Raw genomic sequence first — 18,904 nt, forward strand, 5'->3', positions numbered from 1 at the left:
TTAAAATATGCAATAGGTTTTCCTTGTTAAAAAGAGAGAGACAGAGTAAGATTTTCAATGCTTAAATTCTGGGACACCTCTCCATCCTTAATCTAAGTCCGTCTTCTCACCCCAAAGGTTATTATCGCTAGGAGGATGGTGTGTATCCCTCCATAAAGGATATATAATATTACTTTTTTAATACTAATTTTATCTAACAATTTGCTAAAAAAAAAAAGAAGGCCTCATTTCCTGCAGCCCGATTTTTAACGGTCTTAATTTTTCTGGGTTAATGTACATCTTTGCAAATTTGATTAAACTGCCTGTACTTTCTCTAAAAATACAAATCATAATAAATCCATTCATAACAACTTAAGTTTAATACACAATAGGAAGCCCATCTACATGGAATCTATTCAAGTTAATAATTCCTGCTTTTCACCTTTAAGCAACAGCCTTGTTCTTCTTGCAAGAATTCATCCTAACTATTCAAATGTCAGAGGAAATAACCCAAATCAAACAGATGTGGCTTGAAACAATGCATACTGACAAACTTCAAATTTGAAAGTCATCTCTAAAAAAAATTTTTTAAACAGTCTACACCTCCCTTATATACTCTGACAAAGTTCTTGTTCCACTCAATACAACCTATACCAGTGCACCTGGACCATCTTTATCTTTAGTTCATACAGCCATACCATATCATGCACACCCTTTCATTCACTTAAAAATCCTGGTCACCAAACTTGCTACTCCAGTCTCACTACTAGGAAGAGATCAAAATATGGTCCTGAAAATCTGAGCAGGTTTTCTTAATTTTACTTTTTCTCCTCTTGAAGAGCGATGAAATTACAACTGTATCTCCTCTGTGGTAGAATTTCGCAAGTTTGTGATAACTTAAAATCAGACTATACAATGCCCTAAAGAAACAGAAAATTTAGGTAAACTCAAATTTTCACACAGTTATGCAACCACACTCAATTTGGGACACAAAATCAGAGATACATATAAAACCCATCACAAACAAACCACAACAACAGAAGCTCTTTTATACTGTCAGACGGCTGTAACCAAGAATTAATACATATCATTTACCGAAATGTAAGCACTAACCTTACTGTAACCCAGATGCTTTGATTCTTTGTCCTGCAACTGTAACTGAGCAGCCTCATAAAAATCTTTGGACCTTAAATTCATCCCCTTATCTCACCTGGAAGTCTCCTGATTCTGCTAACAGCTCCCTTTTCTGTTCATTAATGAAGAAACCACAGTCTACCCACCCTATTCCTAGTCTATTTTGCTAGACAAAACCAGTTCTAACCAGAAGTGGCCTTTCGGACATGTGCAGTAGCCTATACCTCAACCTACAAGTGACCCAGATACCTCAGTATACTACTGAAAATCACGCCCATCATCTTGTTAAGGCAGCCATTTTCTTACGTGTCCTATGACAAGTATGTAAGCTATCTGCTCATGCTCAACAAGTAAACTATCTCTAACCTCATCTCCAGCTTCTCATTATCATAAGCCCGCTTGTGTCAAAATACTGTAAAACTTTCCAAAACATCTCCTGTTTGAGGAGACAGATCTGAGGCCAGCACGCCTCCTACTTTTACATTGCTCACTCGGATAAAGCTCTCTCTCCTCTCTCTCTGAACCTCCGGTTTTGTCACGGACTAGCTGTTACGCATATAGGGGAAGCGTGTGCTCACTTTGGTCACAAACACAATAGCACAAAGTCATAAAATGCCATTCCTATGCAACCTCACTTCATATTCAACAGCAAGAAGAATCACACTAAGGCATAAATAAATACAACACACACCCGGGCACGGAAAGACTCGGCCAGACATCTTGCGTTGTCGCGCGCGCACACGCACGCACACACACACACACACACACACACACACACACACACACACACACACACACACACACACACACACACCGTCAACCACATTCAACCGCCGGCAAAGCACATAGCCATCTGAAAGCCAGTACAAAGCGTTTCCCGGACCACAATTCAGCAGAGGAAACTTCCCTCTCTTGCCCTTTCCGCCGGCTGCTATCTCTTCCTTCAGATCACCGCGAGACCCGGGACTCACCCCTCGATGACTGAAGTAACAACCACTTGAAAATTAAGCGCAAGACCACTACACAGTCAGCACGGACAGATACTCCCGAAAGTAACCTGGTCGCCGCCGCCGAGAAGGGCATATTACGTAAGGCGGGTCCTGGCTAAATGGATTGACCCGCCTGGCTCAATAAACTTCCTGGCCGTGGACTACATTTCCCAGAGGGACCGCGCCCGGAACGCGGCTGGATTTCCGTTCGTTCGCGAGATTTGGGGCCTCGCGTAAGCGAAGATAGTATGTGTAGTAGGTGTTTAGTTTAGCTCCTGATGGGATAGGCTACCCGAAACTGTGTGTTGATCGGGTCGCCAAATCCTTGTCTTCTGAACTGAACCCTTTCTGCAAGGGAAGGGTGCAGAGTGACAGGCCTGAGAAACGCGTAGGAAGGGTCTCTGAAATTAACGTGTGGCCGTGTCTCGTGTAGTTTTATAGGCGTGAGACAGAGTACCGGGCTCTTTTGACTGTGGTTTTGTGTATGAGCATTTGTGTGAGTTTAGGTTATTTGCCACTCTAAAGGTGTGGTAGTACTGCTTGTCATAGAATGTGACCGTATGCTTGCCTGCCTGGCAGCGTGTAGGTGATTATCAGACTGTGATTGGGTGTGAACCGCATGTATTACTGGGGATTGCTTGTGACATGACTTATGTAACATTGCGATTGTGATAGTGTTTGCACGTGTTGCTCGCTGTGAGGTTGTGTATGTGAACCTTATCGCGTGTGATTGGCGTTTGCCTGTGGTTTTGAGTTGTGAAACAGTGCTGCTGTGATAGGATGTTTGTGAACATGTATTTCCCTGATCTGCTATTTAGTTGTGCTTGTCCGATTATCTGATTTTGTGTATGCCATATGTATGACAGGAGTGTATTTGCCCCTGTGTGAAGAGAGTAAATGTTTCTCTGAAAGGGTGTTTGCGACCATATGTGCCTCTGACAGTGTTTGGATATACTTGTGTGATTGTATGTATGCCCTATGTATGACTGGATTTAGTTTGTGACTAGATGGTCTGTCAATATAGCTTTGATGATTGTGACTGTGTGACTGTGATTGTGTGTGACTTTGTGTGGTCATTTGTATAACTTTCTATACTGCCATGTTATGGGGGTTTAGTGAGATGCGGAGGTAGAGGTTGTTTTGGTGTTCCTGGGGTTCATTCTGGGGCTGAGTATGTATATGGATAATCAGTCTCATGTGGTTTCGTGCTTCTTTGAGTGTTTGACTTGCTTCTGTTTTGACCACAGTGGCTACCCCTCCCTCACTTCCCTCCCTTCTACCAACGTACACAGGGCCTTTTTTTTTTTTTTTTTTTTTTTTTAAAGACAGAGAAGGAAGGAAGGATAGAAGGAAGGAAAGGAGGAAGAAAGGGAAACATCTTTAAACATTTTCTTATTTTATTATATTTTGTTTGTTTGTTTGTTTTTTACATGGGCTGGGGCCGGGAATCGAACCGGGGTCCTCCGGCATGGCAGGCAAGCATTCTTGCCCGCTAAGCCACCGCGGCCCGCCCTACACAGGGCCTTTTGATTCATTTCTATATTCATCTTCATTTCACTCTAGGACTACAGTTATATTATCCCAGTTGTTACCCCTTGTAGCCTGAAAAGGCTTGGATGGGAGAACTGGCAGGCAGGAGAGAAGTCAGAAATCTGAACCCCTCATTCAAGTATAGGAATTTTTCCCAAGTCACAGACCTGTCTTGAGCTGAGAATTTTTTAAGTTACAGAACTTGCAAGACAATCCACTTGGAAGTGTATTGGGCCCTGGAGTGGGAATATGTACAATGGGACTGCTATAATGGCCAGCTTCTTGCTTCAGAAACTGTAGAACTCCATTCCAGGTCTCTGTCTCCAGTGGGCAGCTTTTAATCCACAAATAGATTTCTAGCCCAAGACACCTGTGACCTCTGATACAGAAACAGCAGCACTACTCTAGTTTCCTTTGGACTGTCCTTTGTGTTAAGTGAGGGTTACATTGTGGGGATGGAGGAAGAGGGTGTGTTCTAATTAGAGTATGCCTCAAGAAATACCTAAAATCCCATAATTCCATTTTTTTTTTCCCTGAGAGAATTGCCTAGAGGAGGAAAGAATAGCTGTTGTATGTTTAGAGAGAAAGTCCAAGGCGAATAGATGTTTCCTGAAATGCCTTTATTTTTCAAGAATAGGGATCTTTATTTTTCTTTTGAAATTTTTTACCTAAACCTTCTTTAAAGATGTAGGGGCAAGGCAACTTTCCATTACATTAGAAACAAGGAAATCGTGAAGTTAATTGTGATGGATGCTTCCAAATAGGGCTCAAATTGAGGAAAAATTGATTTGAGAACCATGGATTTAAAAAGAAAGCTCTATTGTGTTAAGTCTAGTGCAACAGTGTCCTGTTTTTCAACTTAGTTTTTTGAGTTTTTATTGAAAATTTCCAATGTAAACGAAAGCATAATGAACCTTCATGGCCCATTTTAAAAGTTATAACCTGACAATTTTGTTTCTTTTATTCTGTCTTTAATTCAACATCCTTTTTAGAGAGAAAAGTTCAAGGTGAATAGATGTTTCCCAAAATATTTTGCCTTTTGATTTCCTAATTAACTTATATTATTTAGATGAGTGTTTTTTTTTAATTTTCAAAAATTTGAGGGACCTTTCAGAGTTCTGTTACTGATTTCTAATTTCAGCCCATCATCTTCAGAGAACACACTTTGTGTGGTCCTTGAATCCATTTAAAGGTATTGAAATTTATTTTATGGCCCATAACGTGATCTGTCTTAGCAAATACTTTGTATGTGTCTGAATAGAATATGTACTCTGTGGTGATTAGGTATGGTGTCCTATATATGCCAATGAAGTCAAGCAGGTAGATAGTGTTGGTTTAAATCTTCTATACCCCTACTGATTTTCTGTCTACTTATTCTATCAATTGAGAGATACTGAAATCACTGATAATTGTGGGTTTATATACTCTCCGGATTCTATCAGTTTCTGCTTCATGTATTTTGAAGGTCTGTTATTAGGGGCATAAATGTTCTAATTTGATATCCTCATGGTGAATTGACCCCTTCTTCATTATGAAGTACTCTTCTTTAACTCTGACAATATTCTTTACCCTCTGAACATCTACCTTGCATGGTATTTAATGTGGCCATTCCAGCTATCAAATGTTATCGTCATATATCTTTTCTCCTTTTAATATATGTGTGTTCTGATATTTAAAGTGTGTTTCTTTTCAACCTTATATACTTGAGACTTGTTCATTTCTAATTCACTTTGACAATATCTGACTTTAACTATTATATTTGGTGTGATTATTGACAGCATTAGGTTCAATTGCATCATCTTATATTTGTCCCATCTGTTCTTTCTTCTTTTTCCCCTCTTTTCTGCCTTCTTATGTGTTCATTGAGAGACAGAAAGAGAAACAGAGAGAGTGACAGAGAGAGAGTTTCAAAAAATTTTTGGTGACCATTCTCAAAACAATATCTCTTGTAGCTGATCAGTAGGATAACACCCACTGTAATCATATTATTGTATTGGTAGTCCCTAAAATAACACCTCTCATGGTTTAGCCATCAATCTAAGACAGAATTAGACTAATTTGTTTTACTTTGATTTGTATTTTCTGGATTACTTTGCCCCCACTTTGATTTAAATTTGTTTTAAAATTACATAAAACTTTTACATGACTCCAAGATCAAAACTATATACTGAGAGGCATTCAGAGAAGCCTGGTGTCCATTTCTGTCCCCATTGCCCCATTTCCTCCTTTTGTCCATAGATAATTACTGTATTTCTCTTTGGTTCATTCCTCTATTTTTCTTTTAACAGGTTCTCATTTTAATAGGGTTCAAATTAGTTTTTTTTTTTTAATCATTCTTCATGTTTTTCTTTTGTGTTTTAAAAGTCAGAGCCATACCAAAGGTCATTTAGGTTTTGCTCCATGTCATATTTTGGAAGCTTTATAGTTTTACATTTTCCATTGATGTTGATGATCCCATTTGAGTTAATTTTTTTGAAAGCTGTAAGGTGTCTATATTCATTTGTGTGCACATGGATGTCCTGTTGTATCAGCACCATTTGTTCAAAAGATGATCCTTTCTCTATTGAAATCTCTTTGCTCAGCTGACTATATTTATATAGGTGTACTTCTGAGTGCTTTATTCTGTTCCACTGATCTATTTGTCTATATTTTCACCAATACTACACTGCCCTGAGTATCATAGTTTTACAGTAAGTCTTGAAGTGCATAACACCAGTTCTCCAACTTTATTCTTCAGTATTGTACTGTGGACTGTATTTGTTAAACTACCAGAATGCAATATGCCAGAAATGGAAGGTATTTACCAGGGAAATTTATTTTGTTGTGAGTTTACAGTTCTAAGGCCATAAATATGTTCCAGTGCATCCAGGGAAAAATACTTTGGCTCAAGGAAGGCTGCTCTGGGAAGGCACGTGGCTGGTATCTGCTGATCCCTTGCTTTTAGGCTCCATTGCTTTTACATGTTTCCTGTGGGGATTCCTCACTTGGTGTCTGTGGGCCTTCACTTAGTTCCTCCAGGATACAGCTCTGCATTCGGGCTTGCTTAGCATCTCATGGTAAGGCACTTGATGACATCTGCTGGGCATTGTATCTTCAAACATCTGGGTCTCATTTTGGCTATATCAGTTCTGAAGCATCTGTTCTCTAAGCATCTACATCTGCTCTGAAGTTTTTCCAAAAATTTGCACTTTTAAAGGACTCTTGTAAACTAATCAAGACCACCTTGAATGGGTAGAGCCACATCTCCATCTAATTAAAGGGCACATTCATAATTGAGCATGACACATCTCCACAACAATAATCTAATCAAAGCCTTCTGCCCTACAAGACATTTATTTAGATCTTTGATATCTTTTATCAGAGTTTTGTAGTTTTCCTTATATAGATCCTGTTATTTAGATAGATTTATTGCTATGGATATCATTTTTGGGTGCTAATGTAAATGGTGTTGTATTTTAATTTCAAAATCTAACTGTTTGGGGGTGCGGGGAAGATGGCAGAATTAGATTGATCAAGTTCAACCCTGCTCCAAGAAATAGCTAGAGAAGGGATGGAAGGGCAACTGAGATAGTGATTCCAGGGTCTAAGTGACCTGGGAGAGTCTTCCGCACCACACTGGATGGCCCTGGTAACAAAAGCTGAGGAACTGAGAAGCGGAGAACTGGAGACTGTTCAGCTGGTACAAACGACTTAATGCTGAAGCCTGGAGCCCTCAGGAGTTCATGGACTGGGAGACAGGAACTAGGAAGTAAGTCAAGCCACATTCCTAAAACTTGCTATGCTCACCAGCATGACCCTGTAACTTATGACTCACCTCACACCCCATGCACCTGAACACCATTGCCTGCCTGCACTCCCAATGCTCAAAGCACTCTTGCCATGTCAGCCACTCAGGCACATACCTGCTCCACAACCCCACCCCAAGCACAGGGCAACCCACTTCTACACAAGAACAGTTTTGCCTCACCCCTGCTGAGCCCTACTTCCCAGTCCCTGCCCCCTGCAGGCAGTCACCAGAGCATAAAAGCTGCTGGTGCTTACCTCCATACCCAGGCTATACCTGCCCCTAGCCCGTATGGTTGCACAGCCTCACACCACCTCCCTGAGCTCTGAGCACATGTGCATCACTATATGGCACTCCCAGATCCACACATGCGCATGACCCCCAGACAATAGCCCCCCAGCTCTAGGAAAGCACTGACCTGCGCAGTCAGGCCACATCTGCCCCAAGTCCATGCAGACACAATGCCTACCTGCTGCCCTAGCTCTGCACATGTACACAAAGAGCCCCATACCCTAGACCAGCACACATGAAAGCCCTGCTTCCTAGACCCATGTACTGGCACAGCCACATCCTCCCCCACCGCTGGGCAACCACACTCACAGGCACCAACTTAGCATCCTCAACCTGTGCCTATACCTGTGCTGCAATGCATCACTGCACTGTTGTGTCCCACCCTGTGTGCTGTATCCTGCTCCACATTAATCATGCAAATACAAGGCTCTAGACTAGTGAAGGGAATCAACATCCAAAGTAAACCAGTTAAGATATTTACATGGGGCAAAGGCAGAAGAAGATCACTAAACCTATCAGGATGCAGACAGATATACCCCAGCCTAATGACCAAATTAAAACACCAGAGAAGATACAGACATTGGAACAACTAATCAAACATGTTCATATAACTCTACTAAATAAAAACTCTACTCCACTAATGACATAAAGGAGATCAAGAAGACCATAAAGAGGAATTTGAAAGAATAAACAGAAAAATAGCAGATATCATGGAGATTAAAGATTCTGTTGACCAAATAAAAAGCGTACTAGAATGCACAAAACAGAAGATTTGAAGAGGCAGAAGAAAGAATAGGCAAACTAGAGGACAGGACAATTGATTTCGAACACTCAAAACAGCAAATGGCAAAAAAGATGGAGAAACTTGAATTGGGTCTCAGGGAAATGATGGAAAAAACAAATAACACAAATATAAGAATCATTGGTGTGTAGAAGAGAAGAGTAAATGGCTAAGAAGTGTAGTTGAGGATATAATGGGGGAAACCGTGCCAATCCTTATAAAGGATATAAATATACACCTCAAAGAAACTCAATGAACCCCAAGTAGAATAAATATAAACAGGTATTCCCCAAGACACATAGTAATCAGTCTGTCAAAAGTTGAAGAGAAGCAGAAAATCCTGAAATCAACAAGTTAAAAATAATCTACTACATACAAGGGAAACCACATAAGACTGAGTTCACACTAGACAACTGCCACTATGGAGGCAAGAAGGCAGTGGTATAATATACTTAAGAACATGAAAAAGAAAGACTTTCAGCCAAGAATTCTGTAATCAGCCAAATTCGCTTCAAAACTGAGGGAGAGATTAAAATTTTCAGACAAATCCTGAAAGAATTTGCCAACAAGAGACTGGCCCTACAAGAAATAGTAAAAGCAGTTCTGCCAGTTAAAAAAAAAAAGACAGGAGGGGGAGGTCAGCAGGAGGGCACAGAATTGGAGAGTACCAGTAAGGGTAACGTAAAGGATAAAAAGAGAAAGAAGGAAGAAAATACATAGATCTGACAAATAAAATCCTAAAGATAAGATGGTGGATTCAAGAAATGCCTTTTCAATAATAACTCTGAATGTTAATGGACTAAATTTACCAATTAAAAGATATAGATTGGCAGAATGGATTATGAAATATAATCCAGCTGTATCCTGCTTACAAGAGACTCAATCTTAGACGCAAGCACACACATATTGAAAGTGGGAGGATTGAAAAAGACGTTCAACACAAGTTGTAGCCAAAAGAAAACAGGTGTAGCTATACTAATATCAGACAAAATAGACTAAATGTAAAGACATCATAAGAGACAAAGAAGGACACAATATATTAACTAAAGGGACAATTCACCAAGAGGAAATAACAATCATCAATGTTTATGCTTCCAATCAAGGAGCTCCAAAGTACATGAGATACACATTGGTAAAACTGAAGGGAGTGATGGGTATTGCAACAATAATAGTAGGGGATATTAATATACCACTCTCCCTTCCAGATAGAACAACAAGACAGAAGATCAACAAGGAAATAGAGAAGTTAAACAACTTGAAAAATGAATTAGACCTAACAGACATGTTCAGGTCATACACCATACATACAAGAATATGCATTCTTCTCTAGTGCTCATGAAATATTTTCCAGGATACACCATAAGCTGGGACACAAACAGGTCTTTATAAATTTAAAAACATTGAAATTATTCAAAGCTGTTTCTCTGATCACAGTGGAATGAAACTGGATCTCAAAAACCACCAAAGAATGAGAACATTCAAAAAGATAGGGAGATTAAATAACACACTCTTAAACAATCAGTGGGTCAAAGAAGAAGTTGCTAGAAAAATCAGTAGCTATCTGGAGACAAATGAAAATGAGAATACAACATATCAGAACATCAAGAGCTGCACCAAGAGGAAAATTTATTGCCCTAAATGCCTATGTTAAAAACAAGAAAGAGCAAAATTCAAGGACTTAACTGCTCACCTGGAGGAACTTGAGAAATAACTAACCCCAAAGCAAATAGATGAGAAATAACAAAGATGAAACCAGAGTTAAATGAGTAGGGGAAAAAAGAACAGTGGAAAGAATCAATAAAACGAAAAGTTGGTTCTTTGAGAAAATAAATAAAATTGATGGGCCACAAAGTCCCCATGGGGGAATGGTGAGAGAGGGAGAAAATTCAAATTCCCAAGTAGAGAATTCTTGATATTCTCACAAGCGGTGGGGACAACCAAAGCAATAGGCTGAGACTGCAGTCTTGGGATTTGTTCATATGAACTTAACCCCACAAAGGATAGTCTAAGAGTCACCCCCAAAACAACCTCGTTTGTTGCTCAGATGTGGCTCTCTCTCTCTCTCAGCCAACATGCCCTCCCCCCTTTACGTGGACATGACTCCCAGGGATTTGGACCTTCCTGGCAATGTGGGACAGAAATCCGAGAGTAAGCTGGGACTTAGCACCAAGGAAAACTTCTAGACCAAAAGGGGGAAGAGAGAAATGAGACAACGTGTCAATGGCTGAGAGATTCCAAACAGAGTCAAGAGGATATCCTGGGGGTTATTCTTATGAATTAAATAGATATCACCTTTTTAGTTAAGGCATAACAGAGAGGCTGGAGTGAACTGCCTGAAAATGTAGAGCTGTGTTCCAGTAGCCATGTTTCTTGAAGATGATTATATAATGATATAGCTTTCACAGTGTGACTGTGTGTTTGTGAAAATCTTGTGTCTGATGCTTCTTTTATCTACCTTATGGACAGGTGAGTAAAACATATGGATTAAAAATAAATAATAGGGGGAACAAATGATAAAATAAACTTAATAGACTGAAGTGCTAGTGATAAATGAAAGAGATGGATAAGGGGTATAGGATGAATGACTTTTTTCTGTTTTCTTTTTATTTCTTTTTCTGAATTGAGGCAAATGTTCTAAGAAATAATCATGATGATGACTATACAACTATGTGATTAAAAAATAATGTTCAGGGGAGAGGGCCAAGATGGCAGCTTAGCAAAGTGCACGTTTTAGTTTGTCCTCCAGAACAATGACTAAATAACCAGAAACAGTACAGAAGAGCTCCTGAGGCCACATCAGAGACCAGTCACACAGCGTACCCCAGTCTGGGCTAGCTGGACCTGCTGTGAGCCTCCTCAGAACCGTGAGTTTCCCAAGCCGTGGTGGCCGGTGCACCCGCACCCCCACAGGCTACTTCCCTGAGGGGAAAGGAAAGAGACTTTACCAGCAGCAGGGGCTGAGCCCAACCAAACGCCAATTGTGGCATTAATTAACAAATTCTGATTACTAAAAATAGGCCCCCAGCTCAGGTGAACCTGGTCAAAGTGGAGGTCGCTAATTTTTGCCCTGGTGCCGAGGGGGCAGGGCTGACAGAAAAAGAAAAAAAAGGAAACACAGGTTTTTGTAGCTGTGTTTCTACAGACTTGACTGCCCTTGGATTCAGCGGCAGGATTTCTCAGGCTGCAACTGCCCCAGGCATAGGGAGAAACAAGCTTGTTTGAGGGCTTGTCTGGAGCCTGTGCCTTCCCCAGGGGAGGGGTGAAGCCCAACTCAGGTGGAATCCCTCCCTTAAGGAACTCAGACACCAGAGCTTGGTAATTTGAAGCCATTAAAACCAGCCTACAATCTCTCCTCTGTCTCCACCATGCCCCCAGCAGGGAAAGCCTGCCAAAGTTAAAGGTACTGCATCATCTTATGCTGGTGGGACCCACAGGCAGACAAGTGCCACATACTGGGGAGGATAAGAAAAACAGAGTCCAGAAACTTCACAGGAAAGTCTTTCAACCTGTAGGTCTCACCCTCAGGGAAAACTGATGCATGTGACTCTTTCCTCCTGATAGGAGGCCAGTTTGACCAGGAAAAATCTGGCTGGGGTCTATAATACCTAAGTAGACCCTCCTAAGTGTGGGGGGAAAAGGCACCATACAGGCAGGGCAAAAAACAAGAAAACAAGAACTGAAAAATTCTCCTCTGTTAAACAAAACCTAAGCTAGAAGTCCAGAAAAAGTTGAACTGAATGTCAAAGAACAGACAGACAACAAATTCATCCAGCAAGAAAACCCTAGGTAAAAGAAGTGAAAGCAATCTCCAGAATAAACTAGTTAAGATAATTAAATGTCTAGACATCAGCAAAAAACAACAAATCACACCAGGAAAATTGAAGATATGGCCCAATCAAAGGAACAAACCAACAATTCAAATGAGATACAGGAGCTGAAAGAATTAATTCAGAATATACAAACAGGCATGGAAAACCTCATCAAGTAGCAAATCAATGAATTGAGGGAGTATATAAAGAAGGCAAGGAATGAACAAGAAATGGAAAGTCTGAAAAAACAAATCACAGAACTTATGGAAATGAAAGCCATGGTAGAAGAGATAAAAAAAGGATGGAAACCTACAATGGTAGATTTCTAGAGGCAGAACATAGGATTAGTGAACTGGAGGATGGAACATCTGAAATCCGACAAGAAACAGAAACTATAGGGAAAAAAATGGAAAAATATGAGCAGGGACTCAGGGAATTGAATGACAATATAAAGCACACAAATATACGTGTTGTGGGTGTCCTGGAAGGAGAAGAGAAGAGGAGGAGAAAAACTAATGGAAGAAATTATCACTGAAAATTTCCCAATTATTATGAAAGAATAAAAATTACAGCTCCAAGAAGGGCAGTGTACCCCAAAGAGAACAGATCCAAATAGCCATACTCCAAGACACTTACTAATCAGAATGTCAGAAGTCAAAGAGAAAGAGAGAATCTTGAAAGCAAGAGATAAGCAATCCATCATGTACAAGGGAAACCCAATAAGATTATGTGTAGATTTCTCAGCAGAAACCATGGAGGCGAGAAGACAGTGGGATGATATATTTAAATTACTAAAAGAGAAAAATTGCCAACCAAGAATTCTGTACCCAGAAAAATTGTCCTTCAAAAATGAGGGAGAAATTAAAACATTTCCAGACAACAAATCACTGACAGAATTTGTGACCAAGAGACCAGCTCTGCAAGAAATACTAAAGGGAGCACTAGAGACAGATGGGAAAAGACAAAAGAAAGAGGTGTGGAGAACAGTGTAGAAATGAAGACCATGAGTAAAGGTAAAAAGAAGGAAAATTAGATATGACATATAAAACCCAAAAGTCAAAATGGTAGAAGAAAGTACTACCCATGCAGTAATAACACTAAATATTAATGGACTGAATTCCCCAATCAAAAGACATAGACTGGCAGAATGGATTAAAAAACAGGATCCTTCTATATGCTGTCTACAGGAAACACATCTTAGACCCAAAGATAAACATAGATTGAAAGTGAAAGGTTGCGAAAAGATATTTCATGCAAACAACACTCAGAAAAGAGCAGGAGTAGCTATACTAATATCCAACAAACTAGACTTCAAATGTAAAACAGTTAAAAGAGACAAAGAAGGATACTATGTACTAATAAAAGGAACAATTCAGCAAGAAGATATAACAATCATAAATATTTATGCATCAAACCAGAATGTTCCAAAATACATGAGGCAAACACTGAGAAGAGAAATAGACACATCTACCATAATAGTTGGAGACTTCAATTCCCCACTCTCATCAACAGACAGAACATCTAGAGAGAGGATCAATAAAGAAACAGAGAATTTGAATAATACAATAAATGAGCTAGACTTAACATACATTTATAGAACATTGCACCCCACAACAGCAGGATACACCTTTTTCTAAAATGCTCATGGATCATTCTCGAGGATAGACCATATGCCAGGTCACAAAGCGAGTCTCTATGAATTTAAAAAGATTGAAATCATACAAAAACACTTTCTCAGATCATAAAGGAATGAAGTTAGGAATCAATAATAGGCAGAGTGCCAGAAAAATTCACAAATATTTAGAGGCTCATCAACACATTCTTAAACAACCAGTGGGTCAAGGAAGAAATTACAAGAGAAATCAGTAAATACCTCGAGACAAATGAAAATGAAAACACAACATATCAAAACTTATGGGACACAGCAAAGGCAGGGCTAAGAGGGAAATTTATTGCACTAAATGCCTATATCAAAAAAGAAGAAAGGGCAAAAACTCACGAATTAACTGTCCACTTGGAAGAACTAGAGAAAGAACAGTAAACTAACCCCAAAGCAAGCAAAAGAAAAAAAAATAACAAAGATTAGAGCAGAAATAAATGAAATTGAGAACATGAAAAAATTGAGAAAATCAATAAAACCAGAAGCAGTTCTATGAGAAAATCAAAACATTGATGGACCATTAGCAAGATTGACAAAAAGAAGAAGAGACAGGATGCAAATAAATAAGATCAGAAATGGAAGAGGAGACATAACCACTGACCCCACAGAAATAAAAGAAGTAATAACAGGATACTATGAACAACTTTATGCTAATTAACTAGACAATGTAGATGAAATGGACAGCTTCCTAGAAAGGCATGCACAACCAGCTTTGACTCAAGAAGAAATAGATGACCTCAACAAGCCAATCATAAGTAAAGAAATTGGATCAGTCATTAAGAATCTCCCCAAAAAGAAAAGTCCAGGGCCAGATGGCTTCACATGTGAATTCTACCAAGCATTCAAGAAAGAATTACTACAAATTCTGCTCAAACTCTTCAAAAAAAATTGAAGGGGAGGGAAATCTACCTAATTCATTCTATGAATCCAACATCACCCTCATACCAAAGCCAGACAAAGATATTACAAAAAAAAAAACAACAAAAAACAAAACTACTGACCAATCTCTCTAATGAATATAGATGAAAAAATCCTCAAAAAAAATTCTAACAAATCGGATCCAGCAACACATTAAAAGAATTGTACATCATGACCAAGTAGGATTCATCCCAGGTATGCAAGGATGGTTCAACATAAGAAAATCAATTAATGTAATACACCATATCAACAAATCAAAGCATAAAAACCATGTGATCATCTCAATTGATGCAGAAAAGGCATGTGACAAAATTCAACATCCTTTCCTGTTGAAAACACTTCAAAGGATAGGAATAGAAGGGCACTTCCTTAAAATGATAAATGGAATGTATGAAAAACCCACAGCTAATATCATCCTGAATGGGGAAAAACTGAAAACTTTCCCCCTAAGATCAGGAACATGACAAGGGTGTCCACTATCACCACTATTATTCAACATTGTGTTGGAGGTTCTAGCCAGAGCAATTAGACAAGAAAAAGAAACACAAGGCATCAAAATTGGAAAGGAAGAAGTAAAACTCTCACTGTTTGAAGATGATATGATACTACATGTTGAAAACCCTGAAAAATCCACAGCAAAACTACTAGAGCTAATAAATGAGTACAGCAAAGTGGCAGGTTACAAGATCAACACTCAAAAATCTGTAGTGTTTCTATACACCAGTAATGAACAATCTGAGGGGGAAATCAAGAAAAGAATTGCATTTACAGTTGCAACCAAAAGAATAAAATATTTAGGAATAAACTTACCTAAAGAGACAAAAGACCTATACAAAGAAAACCATAAGAAATTGTTAAAAAAAAAAAAAATCACAGAACACCTAAATAGATGGAAAGGCATACTGTGTTCATGGATTGGAAGATTAAATATAGTTCAGACGTCAATTCTACCTAAATTGATTTACAGATTCAATGCAATAGCAATTAAAAACCCCAAAATATATTTTTCAGAAATATAAAAACCAAAAACCACATTTATCTGGAAGGGCAGGGTGTCCCAAATAGCTAAAAGTATCCTGAGAAAAAACAATGAAGTCGGAGGTCTCATGCTATCTGACTTTAAGGTGTATTTTGAAGCTACAGTGGTCAAAACAGCATGGTACTGGCGTAAAGATAGACATACTGACCAATGGAATCAAATAGAGTGTTCATATATAGACCTTCTCATCTATGGAGAATTGATCTTTGATAAGGCAATCAAGCCAACTCACCCAGGACAGAACAGTCTCTTCAATAAATGGTGTCTAGAGAACTGGATGTCCGTATGCAAAAGAATGAAAGAGGACCCATATTGCACACCCTATACAAAAATTAACTCAAAATGGATCAAAGACGTAAACATTAGATCTAAGGCCATAAAACTGCTAGAAGAAAATGTAGGAAAATATCTTACAAATCTTATACTAGGAGATGGTTTCCTAGACCTTACACCCAAAGCAAGAGCACTGAATAAATAAATAAATAAATAAATGGGAACTTCTCAAAATTAGACACTTTTGCGCATCAAAGAACTTTGTCAAGAAAGTAAAAAGACAGCCTACACAATGGAAAACAATATTTGGAAATGATATTTCAGATAAAGCTCTAGTATCCAGAATTTATTATAAAGAGATTGTACAACTCAACAAAAAAAAGACAGCCAACCCAATTACAAAATGGGCAAAAGACTTGAACAGACACTTCTCAGAAGAAGAAATATAAATGGCCAAAAAGCACATGAGGAGATGCTCAACTTCCCTGGCTATTAGAGAAATGCAAATCAATGAGATATCATCTCACACCTGCCAGAAAGGCCATTATCAATAAAACAGAAAATGACAAGTGCTGGAGAGGATGTGGAGAAAGAGGCACACTTATCCACTGTTGGTGGGAATGTCAAATGGTACAACCGCTGTGGAAGGCAGTTTGGCGGTTCCTCAAAAAGCTAAATATAGAATTGCCCTATGACCCAGCAATACCATTGCTAGGTATCTATTCAGAGGACATGAGGGCAAGGACACAGACATTTGCACACCAATGTTTATAGCAGCATCATTTACAATTGCGAAGAGATGGAAACAGCCAAAATGTCCATCAACAGACAAGTGGCTAAACAAACTGTGGTATATACATACGATGGAATATTATGCAGCTTTAAGACAGAATAAAGTTATGAAGTATGTAACAACATGGATGGACCTTGAGGACATTATACTGAGTGAGATTAGCCAAAAACAAAGGACAAATACTGTATGTTCTCACTGATATGAACTGACATTAGTGAATACTCTTGGAATATTTTGTTGGTCACAGAGACCACCAGGTGATAGAAATAGGGTAAGATATTGGATAATTGGAGCTGAAGGAATACAGATTGTGCAACAGGGCTGAATATAAAAACTCAGAAATGCACAGCACAATACTACCTAACTGTAATACAATTATGTTAAAACACTGAATGAAGCTGCATGTGAGAATGATAGAGGGAGGAGGGCTGGAGGCATAAATGAAATCAGAAAGAAAGACAGACATTACAGACTGAAATAGTATCATCTAGGAATGCCTAGAGTGTATAATAATAGTGACTAAATGTACAAATTTTTTAAATGTTTTTGCATGAGGAAGAACAAAGGAATGTCATTACTATAGGGCGCTGAAAATAGATGATAATTAATATTTTAAAATCTCACTTTATGTGTGAGACTAAAGCAAAAAATGTTTATTTGGTACAAAATTTTTATTTTAAGTAGTGCATTTCCTAATATAACATGTAGATAGCTTGATTGAACACCATAAGTACTTGGACTCTCAGGTAGGACATGAGATTTTGTTGGTTTGTTCAGAGTGATGCCCTGATGAATCCCAGAGTGATTCAGTCAGTGAGTGGGAAAGTATTTGCAAAGTCACCTTCAGAGAATGGGGAGAATGGGGAGAAATTCAACTTCCCCAAGTTGAATCCTTGGTATTATCACAAGCAGTGTGGATAACCAAAGCTATAGGCTGAGTCTCCAGTCTTGGGGTTCGTTCACATGAAACTTAACCCTACAAAGAATATGTCAATTCTACTTAAAATTTAGGCCTCAGAGTCACCCCCAAGAGAGCCTCTTTTGTTGCTCAGATGTGGCCTCTCTCTCCACCAACACAACAAGCAAGCTCACCACCCTCCCCCTGTCTATGTGCGACACGACTCCCAGAGGTGTGGACCTTCGTGGCAACATGGGACAGAAATCCTAAAATGAGCTGAGACTCAGAATCAAGGGATTGAGAAAAACCCTAGAATGAGCTGAGACTCAGCATCAAGAGATTGAGTAATCCTTCTTGGCCAAAAGTGGGAAGGGTGAAATGAGACAAAATGTCAGTGGCTGAGAGATTACAAACAGAGTTGAGAGGTTATCCAGGAGGTTATTCTTATGCATTGAGTAGAGGTCACCTTGTTATTCAAGATGTAATGGAGAGGCTGGAGGGAACTGCCTGAAAATGTAGAGCTGTGTTCCAGGAGCCATGTTTCTTGATGTTGATTGATAATGATATAGCTTTCACAATGTGACTGTGTGATTGTGAAAACCTTGTGTCTGATGCTCCTTTTTCTACCATGTCAACAGATGAGTAGAACATATGGAATAAAAATAAATAATAGGGGAAACAAATGTTAAAATAAATTTAGTTTGAAATGCTAGTGATCAATGAAGCCAAGCAGTAAGGGGTATGGTACGTATAATCTTTTTTTTTTTCTGTTTTCATTTTATTTCTTTTTCAGTTGTCTTTTTATTTCTTTTTCTGAATTGATGCAAATGTTTCAGAAATGATGAATATGCAACTAGGTGATGATATTGTGAATTACTGATTATATATGTAGAATGGAATTATCACATATTAATGTTTTAGTTCATTTGTTAATTTTTTAAATAAATAAATAAATAAATAATGTTCATATTGTGTGTTGATTGGTAGTGTTCTAGTTTTCTAGGTGCTGGAATGCAACACAACAGA

The 18,904-nt window shown here is 38.8% G+C and overlaps 1 protein-coding gene across 1 annotated transcript in view; it reads right to left on the minus strand.

Moving 5' to 3' along the window:
* Nucleotides 1–2,286, minus strand: part of LOC143660052 (uncharacterized) — a 48,777-nt gene extending 46,491 nt beyond the window's left edge. Inside the window, exon 1 of the mRNA XM_077133429.1 lies at nucleotides 2,085–2,286. The gene's annotated coding sequence lies outside the window, so the exon portion shown is untranslated. The remainder of the gene's footprint in view (nucleotides 1–2,084) is intronic.
* Nucleotides 2,287–18,904: the final 16,618 nt, after the last annotated feature.

Source organism: Tamandua tetradactyla, chromosome 16 (assembly GCF_023851605.1).
Source record: "Tamandua tetradactyla isolate mTamTet1 chromosome 16, mTamTet1.pri, whole genome shotgun sequence".
Taxonomy (NCBI): Eukaryota; Metazoa; Chordata; class Mammalia; order Pilosa; family Myrmecophagidae; genus Tamandua; species Tamandua tetradactyla.